Source organism: Vidua chalybeata, chromosome 2, assembly GCF_026979565.1.
Source record: "Vidua chalybeata isolate OUT-0048 chromosome 2, bVidCha1 merged haplotype, whole genome shotgun sequence".
NCBI classification, from domain to species: Eukaryota; Metazoa; Chordata; class Aves; order Passeriformes; family Viduidae; genus Vidua; species Vidua chalybeata.
Genome location: NC_071531.1, coordinates 34546714 through 34564906, shown reverse-complemented (window position 1 = coordinate 34564906; position 18193 = coordinate 34546714). Strand labels below are relative to the sequence as shown.

General features: G+C 38.3%; 1 protein-coding gene across 1 annotated transcript in view; it reads left to right on the top strand.

Moving 5' to 3' along the window:
- The window catches only part of DHRSX (dehydrogenase/reductase X-linked), a 162661-nt gene that overhangs the window by 132749 nt on the left and 11719 nt on the right, over positions 1 to 18193 (top strand). The window lies entirely within an intron of this gene.

Below are 18193 nucleotides of genomic sequence, written 5' to 3'. Positions count from 1 at the left end.
AAAGTTTTACAAAAGTGGCAGTGGAAGGTGGCTGTGCTCCAGGATGTGAGGTCCAGACACTTGTGCTCAGGGAGGTGGGACAATTTTTAATTAGGTTTTTCATTCTAACACATACTTGTAATGGTGCTTGAGTTTTTTGTTATCCAATCCTCATCCGCACTAGGAAACAAAAAGTTGTTTAATAAAACTGATCCAGAAGTGGGGCAGACGCAGTTATGGGTAATGTTTTGTAGGGGTGTAAGTAGATTAAGCTGAAATCAGTTTAGCTGTGTAGGTGCAATCTCCTCATGCACACAGACCTTTGAAGGGCTTGTGCTGAGAAAATGTACTGCTTATAGCTCTTTCAGAAAGTAGTTTTGGATTAAGTAAATGGAACCTGATTCCATTAGAGAAAATTAAATGTCCTAATTAAAATGAAGTATTTTACATCAAGAATCATGTCCCACAAAGCAAATTAATTTTAAACTTTGATATGGAAATATCAGTTGCTTTCATTTTAGAAATGAACTGGAGGCTGGAAGAGTGACTGTAAAATAAGATGCAAACAAATAAACCCATATTTAAAAAAAAAATAGATCCTTCTGAGTGCCCCTTGAAACTTGCAATAAAATTGTAATAAGAATGCTCATAATCTGTAATGCACTCTTAAAGAAGCAGACTGCAGCTTTGCCAAACCATATACATTAAACCTGTTTTCCCTCTTGTGATTGCCATTTTAAATATCAGTCAGTGGCGGTGTTTTTTCACTGGACTTACTTCACCTTGCTAATATAAAAGTTTCATGTAGATTTTTAGGTTGTGCTTAGAATTTCCTGTGGAGACACAAAATTCTGACTAGAGTCTTGCAGCTTAGAGCGAGTTTCAAGTCTCTTGTTTACAGAGCTCAATTCCCACCCAGTTTTATTGATGCGCCGAGGAGACATTTTTGTATTATACTGGTGATGTTTAGACACTGAATTGGATGTCATTGAGCATTTAAAATGATTTATCACAAGAGGGATTCCCATTCTTACAATTCCAACAGTCCTGCCACTGATAGTTCCTGATCCTTTCTTTCTTCTTTGGATGTGATACTGCTCAAAAGAAATTCTGCCTTGAAATAGGTGACAGACAGACATACTGATCTGTATGGAAGAGTGATGCCTGCACTGCCTGAAAGGCAAATGTATCAATTGCTTTCTGAGTCAGAATAACCTCAGGTTTGGATATCTGAATGCTTCAGTTATCGAGGTTGAGATTTTCACATTTTTGTCTAACACTCAATATGTTTTTCCCAAAAGCCAGAGGAGAGGGAAATTCTTACTTTCTCTCTTCACATCATCCCTTAGTCCTCTGAGCTACAGCTCCAGCTTCTACTCTTTGCTTATTGCTCAGGATATATGTATGTGTTCGGGAGCGCTTCATCCCAGAGAAGTGCCCTGATTGGCATCACAAGGAGATGTTTAGCTCCACAGCAAGCTCACATTGAAAGCCTGTCTGGCAATTTTAATAGTGCTCTACTGAGGGCTGTAATATTCAACATTCAAGTGTGTGTGAGTCTTGTGTTGGTCTCGTGCATTAGGGTATATTTCTCCTGAGAAAAGTAAGAAATCAAGTAAGAAAATACAGTTGTCTGGTAATATTAGCTGATAGTTGGTAGTATGGATTTTTCTCCCCTGGAATTTTGTTCCTGAGCACTTATATGAATCTTCCTTCTAGGATTATGGCAGTAATGCAGTGAAAATGAGGTGATAGCTCTCTAATCATATTGACTTAACTAACTATTCTAAACATAGAGTGGGTTCTAAACATGTGCTGGAAATTGCTTCACTCACTGCAACATGGCACTCTTGAGAGCCAGCACAACCCAGAGAGCTTCAGTGAGGAAATGCATCACATCGCATTCCCTCAGGAGAGAGTCAACATCTTGTTTGATTTAATTCCAAATAAACTGGCAGAGCCCCCACTACTTTTCAATGCATTGCCAGCACTGGTGCCAGTTATGCTCAAGTTAAATACCTCTTAGGGATTGCAGCCTGGCCCCCACCTTCTCTGGGCCGCTCATGTTTGAGGCAGCTCAGTGTGGCAGACAAGGCTGTCGGCTCAACATCCTCCTTGGAGCTGCCTCAAGATATTTAGGTACTTAAATGAATAGACCTACAGTCTTGTAAATAGGCCATGATACATATGTATAATTTACTCAAAGTATTAACAGCTTGATTTTCTTAAAATTGCAAACCATTATCTTCTGGGTTTTATACATGGCTCAGAAAAGCCTTGGCCAAATAATTTTTGTGTTTTTCCTCCCAGAAGTTGCAGTGAAAGGCATTCCTGTAGAAATAAGATAGGCCAAATTAAAGGTTCTGGTGACAGCCATAAAATTTGTGAAATTGATGCCTGCCCTTTAGAAATGATGGTTTCATTCTTTCTCAGCTCAATTCTTTCTCAGAAAAGTTATTGTCTGCTGTGTTATTCTAAATTTGCACTTTGCAAATGTTTTCTCTGTATTTTTCATAAACATGGACTGCACCTGTCACACAAGAGACAAATTATGTGTATTACTAAAAAAAAAAAAATTCTATCCCTATGACTTCTTAGTAAACAAAGCCTGATGAGCTGACACAGTCCTCTGCAGAATGCAATGAAGTATGTTATCCTTTAATAATTTTTAACATAAATTCATCTTCTTTTTGAAGAGATAAAGTCCAAACTAATAAACATTAATTAATGAGATAGTAATAACTTGAAAAGTCATTCATTGAGCATCAAATTGCAATTTAGCTAAGTGTGCAACACAGCAGCTTTAGCATTGGGTACTGTGCAAGCTGGAAACCAGGAAGTACCATTTCTCTCCCAAGTATTTCTGCATCTGCAGCAGATACTGCATATTCATTCTTAAACCAGATGGTCTCTGCTTGTGATACAGTTAAAATGCCTTAGAGCAAAACAAAAAACTTGACTCTCATTAATGTCCAATAACAGGGACTGTACTGCTTCATATGACTTCATTATGGCATCAAAGTAGAGATGTTTGACAGATAGCAGTGTTGTAAAGTTCCCCAAAACCTTGTTTATGACAAGCTTGGTGAACATGTCATTACCAGATATAGAGTATTTGGTCCTTTCAGCCAGCTGAGATGGGTATTTAGGAAGGCATTGTGGAAGGAAGGCTTTGCATCAGATCCTGTCTCAGCTGTCATTTACAAAGACGTTGTGCCAGATAAGTGATTATTGACTGACAAACTGAAAATGAGTAGGATTAGTGACCCTGCCAGCCTGTAAAAATGAAGGGAAAGGCTTCAGGAGCATAGACTAGATAGACATCAGTCAATATAAACTAATTCATTTCCTTCACCTTGTCAAAATAGGCCTAACATTAGTGTAATTTTCCTATAACATTTTTTAAAATGCTTCCAGTCAGTAAGCATGTCTAGAAAACAAGATCTAAAGGACCTGGATTCATCATTCATGCCAGAGGACATAGTCATGCAGGTCTTATTGCAGCATTTCTTGTTCAAACTGTCCCTTTGGCACTGTGAATATAGTAAATTTAATTCATCCTACCCCCCAGGTGTCAGAAGACAAACGCATCACAACACAATAACACCAGCTGTAAGAGAATGAGAGTAATTAAATCCCACAGCTGAAAGCAGCAATTCATCAGCATCAACATCTTCTGTGCATGAGAGTGTGTGGTCCTCACATAAAGCTAATCTGGGCCTTTCTCACAAAAATGAAAACTTGCAGGAACGTATAATTTGCAGTTAATTTTTACAAAAGGTTTTTCTGGTCAAAAACATAGAGAAGAAAACAGTCTGCTTGAATCCAGTAACACTGGTCTTGCAGCAGGTACCATTTTTATACACATTGGTACAGGGATTTAAGCTTTCAGAGCCAGGTGTCTTTTTTACATCTATTAAGTGTTTTATTATTTGCACAGCCATAGAATGATTCTATGGGGAAAGATGAGGGAACTGGCCTGAGAAGGCTAGTAAATAATCTACTGTTAAATTCCCAAATCCTGGTGATCTGGGTTTTTTTCTTGCATGTGAACCTCTGTACTTGGTTAAGTATCCAGGTCCTGCCTGTTATGGGGATGGAGCTTGGCTGCTTTATTTATTGTAACTGCTGAGCACAGAGCCTTCTGAACACAGAGCCCTGTGTGTCTGTTCCAAGTCAGATCAGACCTCTCTAAGGTAGGCTGGCCCTCAGTGCACACATAAATACCTTTGGACCCTGGTCTCCACTGAACCTGTGACTCCCCTGCATCCCAAGATATCACTATTATTCTGCATGTTTTCTAAGCTCTAAATGATTAAAATATTTATTTGAAGGGACACGTTGAGAGTTGTGACAGAATGTTTTGATGGCAGGAAAATGAAGGATTTGTGTTCATTGCCTCAGCATATGGCACACAATGGAAGGTATGGTTGCTGTAGAGGACAGCACAAAATGGGTGGGATTATGTCACAGTGCATCACAGGGAGTAAAGGATGTTGAAGTTCTTGTTTTTAACTTATTTGGAGCAGCTGTTGGTGTGATTTATCCCCAAACCACACCCAAGCTTCCTCTTGAAGGGTGCCAGTTGGAACAGGCTGAAACACAGGCTTGGAGGAAGCAAAAAATGAAGTAGTGTGTGCACAGAGATACATCTCACATCCTGTCCTGCAGTTTTAGTTGTTTAATTAAAATAAGCACCCTTTCTTTTTTTTCCTTCTCACAGTGTGAAATGGGAAGATTGTCTTCCATCTTTCAAAATTGTTCACAGGACAGGAAAACTGTTTCTATGTCTAATGCTGCCTACAGGATTCACCCTTTTTAGCTCAGGAAATGGTCTAAAGGAAAACAGGTTGAAACTACACTGTGTACTGTGTGAAAACCCATGCTTACACTGTGTGAAATTGTTTTGGACGTTTCAGTAAGTGACTGAAATGTCAGAAGCTGCATGTCTTACTGTGTAAGAAAGGGTTTATCCATAACTCTGGTGTGTTAGAAGATTGCTGATTTAACCTGACAGCTCAGGAAGATTATTTATGTGAAAGCATTTAAATTTGTATTCAAAAGAGTGAGAAAAATAGTCCCTCCATTGCTTTACTGGGGTGAGAGTAAGTAAACAGTTAAGAAATTGTGAAAATATATGAGCCTAACCGCTGTTAGCACATCAACACCTATCATTCTGTAATCTGTAACTGGTTTCATATTCAGAAACCACAGAGTTAGTTGGAAAGACATTTTCCATCCATCAATCTATTCCTTGCAGTACTTTCCTAAGTATTTGATAAATACCTTTGTGTGGTAATCTATTCCCAGTCAAACTTGTTGAAAATTGAGAAAAGACAAAAAGGAGGATAATTTTGCTGTGGATCAAAAACATATCAGGGACTCTGGACCGCTTCCTCTCAGTTTAAATGAAAGTCTCCTTGATGTCTCTAAAGTAAAGGTCTCAAAAAAGAGCCTGAAAGATTGGGAAATTAGAGAATCTTGAAATTTCCACTAGACCATTAGCACAATCTTTTAAATTATGGGTTATAGCATCACACTACTGTAATTCCTCCTCATGCATCAGAGAAGTACAAAGTCAATCATTATGTGCTTAAAATGGTCATCTAGTATAACTCTACTTGGAATCTTGAACCCACTGGCAGCAGGATACAGAGCAGCCACTAATCTTTCTAATCAGTATATCTCTCAAAGAAGAAAAGAGAAAGGAAACAACACCAGCCCCAATTAAATGACTCATTCAGCAAGAGTAGGAACAGGAGTTGCAGGCAGTTTCTCTCTTCCATGTGAATGAGTTGGAAAACAGAGTTAAGGAGAAAAACCACTGGCTTCCCTTGGAAAATCCTCCAAATTAGCTTATGGATGAGCAGCAGTTTGGAATTAAAATAAAAAATGCAGAGGAGTAGTTTGTGGGGAGTGCATATTCAGGTATATTTAATATATATTCATATGTTTGCATAATCATATATATGTATATGGTCTATCTAAATTCCTCAATGCTTTGCTATTTGTGAGTTATGTGTCCTAAAAAAATGATTTGTATTGCAGAGCCCCATTACCTAAAGACTCTATCCACTGCAGTGAAATATAATTTTAGGAGATTTTGGAGATCTACAGGCCCTCCTTTCCCCCTCTCTGAATATGACAGTTTTTAAGTTACCAGTAGTTGAAGGAGACTGAAAAAACTTTCAGTGTGAAGTAAGGAAATTCTTCCATGAACAACCCAAACACAATTTTTGGTGGTTTTCCTGAGTTTTCAAAGGTTGACATCAAATGTCAGGTTCTACCAAGAAGCTGGAAACATCCCCTTTTCTAGAGGTCTAAGACATTTATGCCTGGAAGTCACCTCTGACAGGTCTCCTGGTTCATAAATCTCTGCAATATAAATGCCAGCATCAGAGGTGTGGTTTCTTCATGGTCACTGCTACTACAGGACCTGTCTTATCCTAAGATAACTATCTACAGCTGGACCACTGAATTAAGTCCTTCAAGTGGCAGTTTATCCCTGTGAATGACAAAGGGGTCTTCTGGTGACTAGTTCAGCTGTAGATGTCTGTGCTGTATAAAGTTGGTTAAGATGAATCCTTTCCAAAGGTGCACAATGTTAATTTTCTACGTTTTTTAAAAAATGACCTGAAGGTGGTAGGATTTTGGATATGCACAGGAGAGAATAGGAACTGTAAAGGTTTGTTCTTAGAACTGGGGCACAAGTAATCTGCTATCAATCTGGTTTTGCAAATGGCAGCTCTCAGGTGTTAGACCATTTCCCGTATAAATGGGAAATGTGCTCGTGGGCAGCTAGAGATGTGGAAATCCCATTACTTATGAAATATATTTCTCATATATGTTTATAATCTATTGTGTGCCTTCACTACAGCAGCCCTGGGTGAGGAAATCCCAGTTACTTATGAAATGCATTTCTCATAAGTGTTTACAATTCATGGTGTGCCTCCACAGTTTATCACACAGATATCGCCATGCATTTACATGGGTAGTTATGTGTACTCTCTGTGTGTATTTATAATAGCCTAATGTTTGTAACAAGAGAGAACCATGGGAAGCAACCACCATTTACTCTTTGAGGATGAACTGCAAGCAGTAAACACACTTTTTTAATATAACAGGATCATCTGCCACCCAATTTGTGAGTTATGAAAACTTTTAGTTCAGAAGTCACATGAGTAACTCTGGCTTTAGTAATGACTATAATGATTATGATTGCAAGCTACAAACTTCTGCGTTGCATTTTAGAAGGACTACTGAGATACTACGTGATGTAGTGGTTCTTTTTGTTCTCATTATGTTCTAAACTAAATACTTGGAATTTGGTGGATTTTAATAGGTAAACACAAGAAGGGACTTTGGTTTAGTGCCTCTAGTCCCCATTTTTTCTAGAAGGAGCCTGATCCTAAATGTGGCACAAACATATCATTAATACAATCTCTCAAGAACTAGTGGTTTGTGTACATTATTACATATTTAAACATTCTGTTTAAATTGTGTCTGTGAATCTCTTCAGGGCAAATGACTACATCTTTGTGGTGCCATCTCAGTGCTGGGGAAAGGGGAAGTAACCACAGGGGTTGCATTGCCACAGACCAGGTACTCTGCAGGAAATACAGAACATATGCAGAAAAGGATTTGGATGAAACCAGAGCAATGTGCAATAAAACAAGAATGAACTTGGACAGCTTATCAGAGATGGGATTTATAGTGGTATTTATTTGGCCCCATCATGCTGACCTACTTTTCTGTCACTGGAATAGGAAGGAGGTGCTGCTGCTGGTCCTAGGCCGAAAAACTGAGTTGCTCCCCGTGTCTCCTAGTCGTTGCTAGCCGCCACCAACTTACAAGCTTGACTTACTGTCTTACCAATATTTTGCTCAATTTAGTATATCTGTTACTTTTTGAATGAATAGCAGGGGCCAGAGTTGGTGCTGTGTGCCTGGCCAGGGCTTTGCTGCGAGAGGCACTGTGAGCCCCAGTGCAGCCATGTCACATCCCTGCAGCCAGCAGCAGTATGCTGAGGCTGGCTGTCTCTCAGGAGGAGACTTACTCAGAATTGTTGCCTACCAAACTTAAGATGCAAAGTCTAGTCTTCTGCAGTCTGTCACTTGTCATATACTATCCTAAGATGATTAAAAATGTAGAAAGAGAAAAGCTGTCTTGTTGTTTTTGGAGCTCAGAGTGTTGAAAATAAGCTTATACAGACTGTGAGTATATTTGGGTTCCTCCCACCTGGAGTGCTGCATCCAGCTCTGGGCTCCCCAGCACAGGAAGTGCATTGAGCTGTTGCAATAAGTTCAGAGAAGGGACACCAGGAAGATCAAATGCATGTTTCCTACAAGGAAAGCCAAAGATAATTAGGATAGTTCAGCCTGGAAAATAGAAAACTTCATAGTGACCTGTGGCCTTCCAGTATCTGAACTGAGCTTACAAGAAAGACAGACAGAGACTTTTTCTTTACAAGGACAGGACAAGGGGAAATTTCTTCAAACTGAAAGAGTACATTTAGATGAGATATTTGGAAAAAAAATCTTTACTGTGAGGGTGGTGATGTGCTGGAACATTTTGCCCAGAAAAGCTGTGGATGCCTCATCCCTGGAAGTGTTCAAGGCCAGGTTGAATGGTGCTCTGAGCAACCTGGGATAGTGGAAGGTATCCTGGCCCATGGAAATTGTGTTGGAACTAGGTAATCTTTAAGACTCCTTCCAATTCAAACTGTTTTTTGATTCTAAAAATTATATAGGAAGGATATTATGTATGGATATTCTCAGTTCAGTCAGAGAGAAAAGAGAGAATTCTAGCCTGGGAAAGTTAGACCTAGCCTGGAAAAGTTAGGAGAAGGAATGAAAACAATTATTATCTCTCTTTCTGTTCATGTTGTTTATAGACATGTTCTACCACCGTGCGCTACTTGTAGTGCACCAGTGGTGTGAAAGGTTTTCAGTTTGAGACCAATCATATTTCACCTTAGCGATCCTGGTTATAAAGGGACGCTGCTTCCTGCTAATAAACATTCTTCAGCCTTCTGAACCATGTGAATCTTTTAATCTTTTCCCTGCCTCAACAGCATGGGGCAGTATACTTGTTTTTCTGTCAGGGCTGTACATTGTCCAGTTACAAAGGCTATTTTTATGACTGCCCAAGCTGTGAATGTAGCCTGGTAATTTTTCAGAGAGGAGTTCAGTTATCACAATTCTCATGCATCATAACCAGTAACAAGAATTTAGGTCCCCATTTTCCTTTTCACATGAAATGATGACTTCCATCCTCATGAAGTTTGTGGTACTTCATCAGTGGCTTTATGCAAGTGCAGCTGATCAGAACCTGCTAAAGAAGTAAATAAGATCTGAACATAAAAGAATCTAGGTCTGAATCTTACTGCATATTCTTCTACCAAGGATTATCTGATTTGATTTCGTATACTCTGTGTGAAGTACTGTTCTTTTGTAAAGCATGTATGACATGTCTGATCCTGCTCCTTAGAGGTTCTCCTTGATCTGGGGCTCGCCTTTTATTTTTCTTGCCTGGTTTAGATTTGTGGCACATATGTCCTATTTTATATGCCTGTTATCTCAGGAAGTGGATTAAGGCTGGCACAGATACACTGAACCCTAATCTCTTTAGAGGGCCTGCAAATCTCCAGAGGTAGTAAGTACTTCAAATGTTTATACTACTATGTTCAGCTGATGTTGCTTGAAATCCATTCAAGAAGATCTGGAAAAAAGAAAGCAGGGCATTTTGCATAGGGTTTTGTTTTTTTTGGTTTTTTTTTTTAATTACCCCATAATATTATTTTATATACACTTAATGCTCGGTTTTCATTTTGGTGGTTTTTTTTTCTCCTTATTGTAAGGCAAGCCTCAAGCACTATTTTCACTGCAAAATATATCCATAACCCAATATCTTATCTGTACAACTTCTCCCATGAGAGCTTTGACCCATTTGTTATAGTTCTAGGTTAAAGGCAGATTGCTGGTGTCATTATTTCCAGCTTTTTGAAAAAGTGATAAAATATGAAATGTATTTGTACTCAGCTACCTGGATTTGTCATCTCCAGGTCACTACACAGTGGTTTATGCAGAGGAGCCGAGGGAATTATAAAGTACCTCCAGTGCTCAGAAGCAGCTCTTGTACATTTGATGTACAATCTGTCACACGCTCTCCTGGTTAGAAAGAATTTGCAGTATTAGAGTCATTAGGCTTTGTAGATGTGAGCAGGTACCATCCAGCTCAAGGCTGGAACCAGTGCTGTCACTCTAACCATAAAGACAACACATTTTTTGTGATCAAACCTTTTGGTTTGACTCTGTAGAAGCTCTTGGCAATATTTTTTTCTTCTTTTTATTGTCAGTTTATATCATGATATCTAGTAACAGTTTCTAATCAAACAGAAATAAGAATGCTTTTAGGGAAACAACTTACTCAAGACAAGAATGAATTGAAGTGAAAATGTATTTACTGGAAATGTATTTACTTTGAAAAGCTCAGAAAGAAATAAGAAAAAAGAAGAAACTTGTTTCTAATCTTTGTAATCATACTCTGGGAATGGCTTCCACAGTGTGACAGCTATAAGAAGGGTGTTTTTATGATGGCGTATAAATAGGTTTTGTAGAAGAAGATCAGCTGATAAGTTATCTGCAAAATTAGATCAGAGATGTCCCAAGACAGATAGTTGCTTCTGAATTCTTTTCGTATTTAGAATCCCCTTTTTTTTGTCCTAGTTTTACCTGGTTTGCTCCCATGCTGAGAAGAAAAAATGAATCCAGTATAAGAGTACAAAAGTGAAGATTTTCCAAGAAATGTCCATTTTGATTTTGAACTTGTTGAATACCTAGCAAATTCTTCTTTAGGAAAACCTTTGGTGAATATGTGCTATTTCTTGCATTCACCTCCATCCTTTCCTTTCTTGACCGTAGTTCTTCCAGTTTGCTTATGAACTGTGTTGAACTGTTCAATGGTCTATCAGCCTGAAGAGCCTTCAGTGAAAATGAGATCTTTTATTATCCTGGTCAAAATATCTGTTCATGCTCTTAAAAAATAAAGTAGCCAAGATAAATTGCAAATGGAGCTGTAGAGATAACTGACATAGTCATGAGGTTGATCTCTCACCTGCGTGCTTTTCACAATTTGGTCAATGCTCAAGAGACCCCTCAGCAGAGAGGCTGGGCAACCATGGGCCACAGTGTGACCCTTGAATAAGAGACCACAGCTTCCCCTGTTTCCATGGACAGCTCAAGGCCATTGTCTGAGGTCTTCCCAAATGCCTGGTTTGCATCTAAAGTACCTTCAAGATTACTAGTGTTGGAGAGCCTTGTAGTCCTGCTGGAAGTCAGCTGAGGAGTTGAATCCAGCTGAGTGTCCAGAGTAGAAAGGCAAATATTTCCATTTCTAAAATGCCCAGAACAGAGTTTGGTTCAGTATTTTTTCTAAGGGAAGGAAAGTTATTACATTTCTCATTTTTGATGTCAGCTCTCCTTGACCTGAATTGTGTTTTCACTGGTACTTGCCATATTTTTCTTATGGAGAAATTATACTACATGTTTTAAAATTTTTAATTTTTTTTCCTTTTTTTTTGGATTTATTTTCTGATTTGTGGCCTTTTTAATTTAAATCATTATGTGATATTATAGGGATGTCCAAACTGAGTGCTTGATCTTTCTTGGGTGGGTCTTTCAAATCAGAGCAATAGACTTGCTGCAGACTAGTGGTCATGGATCTGTTGTGAGAGCTAAAATGTGTCAGTGCTCCAAAAGACTGAGTAAAAGTTTGTCCCCTGATATAAATGACTGTCTAGATTTCAAAATAAATCCTTTGGATTATACAGAAAATTTGAACTGTCAAGAAATAAATGTTGTGGTGAACTGAAACATAGGTCTCAAGATACCTGCAATTTAGGTGTATTTCAGTAATCTTTCATTCACCTTTCATTGCTGTCAATGGCCGGTAGGGTTTCTGTTATATTTATGATGGAAATATCTGTCAATGAATCATGTCACTGAGATGCATGTGTTTTTTCCACTTCAAGGCATTTTTAAGCACTCCATAGTTTCTGTGGTAAACACCACATTGCTGGGTCATTTGTGCTACCAGGTATTTCTTCATGTAAGTATCTTTCTTGCATAAAAAATCTTTATTTTTATGTGTGGTAGGTGTAAGGTATATTTGTTAAGCAAGTGCATATAATTTTATTTAATGTTTTTCCATGTTTTCACTATCAACTAGTATTGCTGTAAGTAACAACAATAAGTGCCTGACAGTAGGTATTTATTAACAGAATTTTTCAAGTATTCATATGGTTACTTAGTGCCTTTATCACAGAAAAATAGATGTACCTAAAATTCAGGAGATTGGAGTACCTCTCATGTTTTGGAGTCCCTTTGCTTAAATTTGAGGAGATCAGATAATTTTCATGTTAAAATATTACTTACTTTCAAGTATAGAACTTCTTAATATACAAAATTATGTTAATAAAATGTAATTTCCTTTTTAATAATATACTAATCAAAAATGTTATCTACTGTAGGTTTACAAGTTAAACAGATATTACTAAGTAGTTTTCAATAATATTCTTCCACTCTTAACCTTACTTATCTGCAGTACCTAAGAATTTTTAGGAAGGATAGATAAATAATCCTAACAAAACGCAAAGCTGAATATTTTGGGAGACTGCAAGATTCTTTTAATTTGATCTGCTGTTTGTTATTGTCACTGTAGATTATGGATGAGATCATCTGCAATTGTCCTCCAGTTAATATACTTCTGACTTAGAAGAAAGGGCAGAGCTACAGAGCAGCTGGCAAGTGGTCAGTTAACCTCCACTGCAAATGTTTAAAACATCTTTTCCGTGGGGCTTCTTAATGATGAAATACGTAGGGCTGGCTCTTCTGACAACTCGTGGAATGAGATCGATGATTGTAACCTTTTCTCTAAATTAAGCTGGAAAACCAGGAGCCAGTAGGGCTGTATGCTCAGAGCTTTGGAAGAGCAGCTCCTTTCCTGCTCATCACCCCATAAATACATTTTAAATGTTTATTTTTAAATTATGTGAATATATTCTGGGCTGTGCTCTCATCTCCATTTAATGGAGCCTACTTCATCGTTTATAGTTTTGAAATAGTTATATTTGTACTTATTTAATGTAGCAGCAGTTAGCTCCAGCCGGAGTACTGTCTAGATTTTATTTCATTTTCAACATAAAAGTGATCTTTACAAGATTGAGCAGCCATCTACTACTTGCAAATGAGGTGTATGCTGAGATAATTTTTAATCTTATTTTATGATTTCTCATACTTGCCTAAATAGAATGAAGAAAATACCCTGGGTGAGCTCTTTGGAAATGAGTTTATATTTTCAAAGGAGTTAAAGAGCATACTTGGCTCAGGTATCTATTTTCCCTTAGTTGTGTAAAGATGTGTACCTTAGCACTATTTTTTCTCTGGATTTCTCTTTGTGGTTATGTTTGTTGTTTGGTGTGCTTTTTTTCTGCTGTGGTCATCTGAAAATATTTGTAAATTCTTCTTCATATTAATTTAGACTAGGAGAGGAATCTCCCTGATTTTTCAAAAGCCAAAGTGCTTTTCCTAATTTTATTAGTAAATTAAAAATGATTGCTGTTTTCTTATGCTGAACTGTAGCAAGACACCCAAATATGTTTCTAGTCACAGCTGGGCATTTATCCTTTTGAAAATCTGTCCCTTCTATCAGGTGCTACTGGTAACTGTTGTCAGGTGTTTGAGTAGCTGTGCTCTCATAGCAAGCATGATGTTGTTTCAATTCATTTTTTAAGCAAGGACCAGATGTTTGTTCTGGGCTAAGCAGAATTGATTTGCAGTTAAAACCTCAAGTATAGGAGTATCATATCAGGCTGTAAACCAGCCATGTCTCAAACCACATGTGAATCAAAAAGAAAAATGTGAGAGCCAGTGGTAATCGTCTTCCTCACTGCCCTGTACGTCTTCGATATTTGTTTATGCAAGTGAAGAACAGAGGTGTTGTTCTCTCCCCTGTGCTAACAAATGAGAATTCAGATTTGTACCTTGGACTGTTTCATGATTTTCCTTTGCTCTACACAGAAACGCTAAAAACAAGGCAAACGGCTATAATTAGAGAATTAGGCCAATAGGAATTCATTGGTTCCCTGTGAGAGACAGTGATAAATCTGTCTCCTTGGGACACTTCAATAAGCCTGAGGCACACCATCTCCAGCTCTGCCCACCTCATGTCCTTCCACTTGCTCTCAGCAGTAAACCATTGCAGGCAGAAAAAGCAACAGGGAAGACTTAAAAAAGATTGAATTCCAGCAGAGTTATACTGGACCTTTAGGAGATGAGGTCTTGATCATTCTGTGACAAAGAATGTCTTATACAAGAAAGAGCTTTGCATGGAATCCCATGGCTACAGTGCTCTGGTAGTAACACCACTGCTAATAGTTGGACTTATCCATCAGAAGTCTAGCTTTTACATTTTATTCTAGTTGTCATCAATATATTCATAGTAACCTTTAATATATTCACAGTAAAACAGGCAGAAAAAATTACACTGGGACTAAGGAACAAAGACAAATATTGCTGAAGAAATTTTAAATAACGTGCAGATCTCTAGTGGGCATTGATTCATGTGCTTCATGGTGTCAATAATTGTTTGTGAATTGCGGTAATTTTTTTCCTCTGAACAGAGCATTACTCGTGAAATACAGTCATTACCTATTAATTAGCTCTGTAGCTATTTTCATGCATCAGTAGCACCAGTAAAAAAAGGAGTAACACTTACTTTACACCAGTGTGTAAGATCTGTACATTGTTTATCAACAAGTGAAATAAGTCTTTAAAATATATACTTTTTTTTTTATTATTGCAGAGACCACATCAGCATTTTCAGTAGTCAAAAGTCTCAGGATAAATGGGAAAAGTCTAAAGGATTCATTTGGGTTTTTAAGGTTTTTTTTTTTTTATTAGGGCATTATAAATGTATAAATGTTCTGCTGTATCAGGACAAGAGTGCAATAAGAAGGACATATTTGTCACTGTTTAGTGCTAATGTAATTTCCTATTTTCCCTACTGTATGTCTTTCCATTTAATCTCAATTGTTGGTAATGTGCTACTTTTTGATTAAATGATGAGAGCTGAAATTCACCAAGGAGAAAATAATTAAAACTATTTGTTTCACAGACTGTCAGCAGCTATTAGGGAAATTAAATGTATTTTTCCCTGAACCATGTTACAGACTTTGCAAAGTTCACAATCAGTTCACAATAAAATCAATCTCTTATTGAACACAGATTTAAAAGCAAAGGTCAGTTATGTTTTGGACACTAAGGAGTTGATGCAATTGATAAAACCCCACCATTTAGTTTATTTTTATATAAAAATAGCATTGCTTGGAAACCCTTGCTTTTTGACTGTGGCACCCTTATAGCCGCATCAGCTCAGCAGATTTGCAGAGTAAAGGGGGCTTTGCAGCTTGTCCTCCCAGCTGCAGGAGTGTCCCATGCCCTGGCAAGGGCCAAGCAGCAACAGTAGGGATTGTGGCTGATGCTGGTGACTGGGGACCAGCCTCGCTCGCTATCCTTTACTGCAACCCCACATGTCCAGCAGTGTAACATCCTGTCACACCACTCTTTTGCTTCAAAGAGGAACCTTGTTGTCTGACCTGCTCAAGGGGTTTGGCACTGCCTGTGGACCCACCATTTCTCCTGAATTGTCAGATTTGGCTGGGTCAATGTATTGACAAGTTTTCACCTAGTATTCTCCTCCCCTTTTTCTACTACAATAAGGCTTAGGCTCACTCCTTTGTTTGCACCACAGATTGTAAAAACCATCTACCCCAAGAGCACATGCTTTGAAGTCTGCTTTTTACCCCTTTTTGGTTTTCAAAAGGGCTTGGTGACATGGATGGGTAATCTGAGGAAGGCAAGTGCTGGTGCTGCACTGGGAAACCCTCCTACCCTGAGCCCCTTCCTCCTCCACATGGCGTATAGGCTGCAGAAAGGGATCTGAGCTGGTGGGCCAAGTGGCACACTGATATAGCAGCCACACTCGGTAAGCTTGCAGTGAGGGCCTGGCAAGAGGCATTTAGGAATTCATGAAGAAAAAGGAATGAAAAAGCACTGGGACTCTCAGTGAGATTGTTGTGGGGCACAATGAAAAGGCAGGTGGGGAAATGAATAAAAGTTTTGTCTGCAGACATGCTTTGCATACCACATGGAGAAACAGAACCTAATCTTGATTGGAACAATTCAATTCCACAGTGAAGTATGTGTTAAATAACAACAGGCAGCTGCAGAGCTGTGCAGACTTGCAGGTGAAGAGCAGAATTTTAAGCAAGTGGCTGTGCGGGCAGGAGAGGCAGAGGGTAGGGCTGGGATAGCACCCAGCTCAGGCTGAGCTCTGCTCAGACCTCAGCCTGTGCTTTTACAAGTTTAAAGTAGTTGCTTAAACCTTAGCACAGTTCTGTATTAATTCAGCTGGAATTTTTCCTGGGGAGCAGAAATTTATTCATCTGGAGCTTTGCTGCTTGCAGTGTATCACCTCAAGTGAGAGAGTGGGGGTAGGGGGGCTCATTGATTGAACTATCAGGGCCAAAGGATGTGTGTAGCAAAATGACACTATCAAAGAGCATAGTTCAATATTGAGCTTCCTAAATAAAGTGAATTATTTCAGCACCATATGAATCAGTAAAATGTATTCATCAAACCACAAAACCTGACAGTATTTGTTTCCCATTCTAAACAACTGCTCTAACCTTTATGTCAAAAAGTGCTATGAATTCCAGTGCAACAGGAGCTCTCCTGGGGAGCTTAATGAAAAGAAAAGGTTAATTCTCACTGTTTTATTTTATCTATCAATAGTTCTGCAAGAGCAAGCCTCAGGGCCATGGCTACGTAAGCCCTGAATAACTCCAGTATCAAAACCCCAGTCAGAAACTGCAGAGACAGGAGCTACCTGAAGATGAAATAAAAGGAATAAGAAAACTTTCAGGAATATTGTTGGGATTTTTAACATTCATGCCTCACAACCCCTTTTTTGTTGGGTTTTTTTCCTTCTTTTTTTTTTTTTTTTTTTTTAATAGTTCATTGGGGAAATATGTTTGGTGTGAAAGGGATTAAATGGTTTTCTCCTTTCCCATTTTTCATTGTCCTGTTTCAGTTAACAAGATTTGGTCATTCATTATGGATCTCATTTTTGGAATTTGAACCAATTCTTCCTCCAACAAAAGCCAGGACAGTCAGTGTAGTCATTCACACAGGAATGGGGTACACCACGTCACCTGTACAGCAACGTGCCACCTCTGCTGTAACTTCTGTCATACAGAAAAGGAAGCAAGAACATGGCAAGGACCACATCTGTCACCAAATTCAATCCTGGCTTTTGCAATGGATTCACAATTTCTTTTTACTCCATCTACTACCTTAATGAAGGTTTACAAAAAACCTTTAGAAATAAGCCTAGGTATTAAACTTGACAACTTCAGTGGATAGTAGATCTGGGTCTTCCTACTAACCAGTAGTTAACAATTACATGTAACGAGTACATGCCATTTCATGCTTTCCTTTTTCTGTTCCACTGGCAAGAACTGACACTTGTTTTTCCTTTATAGCCCCTGCAAATGAATAGCTGTATCACCTCTCCATAGGTTTATACTCCCCTCTGCATTATGAGTACCAGCCTGCCCTTCTTTCAGACCATTTAGCTGATGAAATGTGATGAGCTTAAACTCTTGAGTAATTGTTTTCAAGAAGAAAGTATTTTGCTTCCATTTCAAACCTTGGGAATCATTTGTGTGGCTGAGGGTCTGCGTGTTTAGTCTCTGTCTAATGAGCTCTGCAATTAAAGATATGATGCCTCAAATCTTGTCTGACATAGATTTAGAGACTAATCTCATTGAAATCAATGGCACTCTTTGCCTGTCTAAAATTATCCATGTTCTTTGGGTCTCTTCTGAATTTAAGCCATCAATAGATTCCTTTGAAGATAGTGAAGAGCCCTGGGGTTGATTGACTTAAACAAAAGGATTTAAGTTACAGAGCTTAAATTCACTTTCAGTCTATACAACAAAAACTTGATTTGAATAATCAGATTCAGTCATCCTTTACATTTTCATTTTTAGTTATTTTGTTAAAAATAAGTTGATTCTGGTGGGTTAATAAGCATTCAGATATGTCAGTTTGCAACTGAATGTAGCCTTTGCCTTTAAACTTAGAACTTCTCT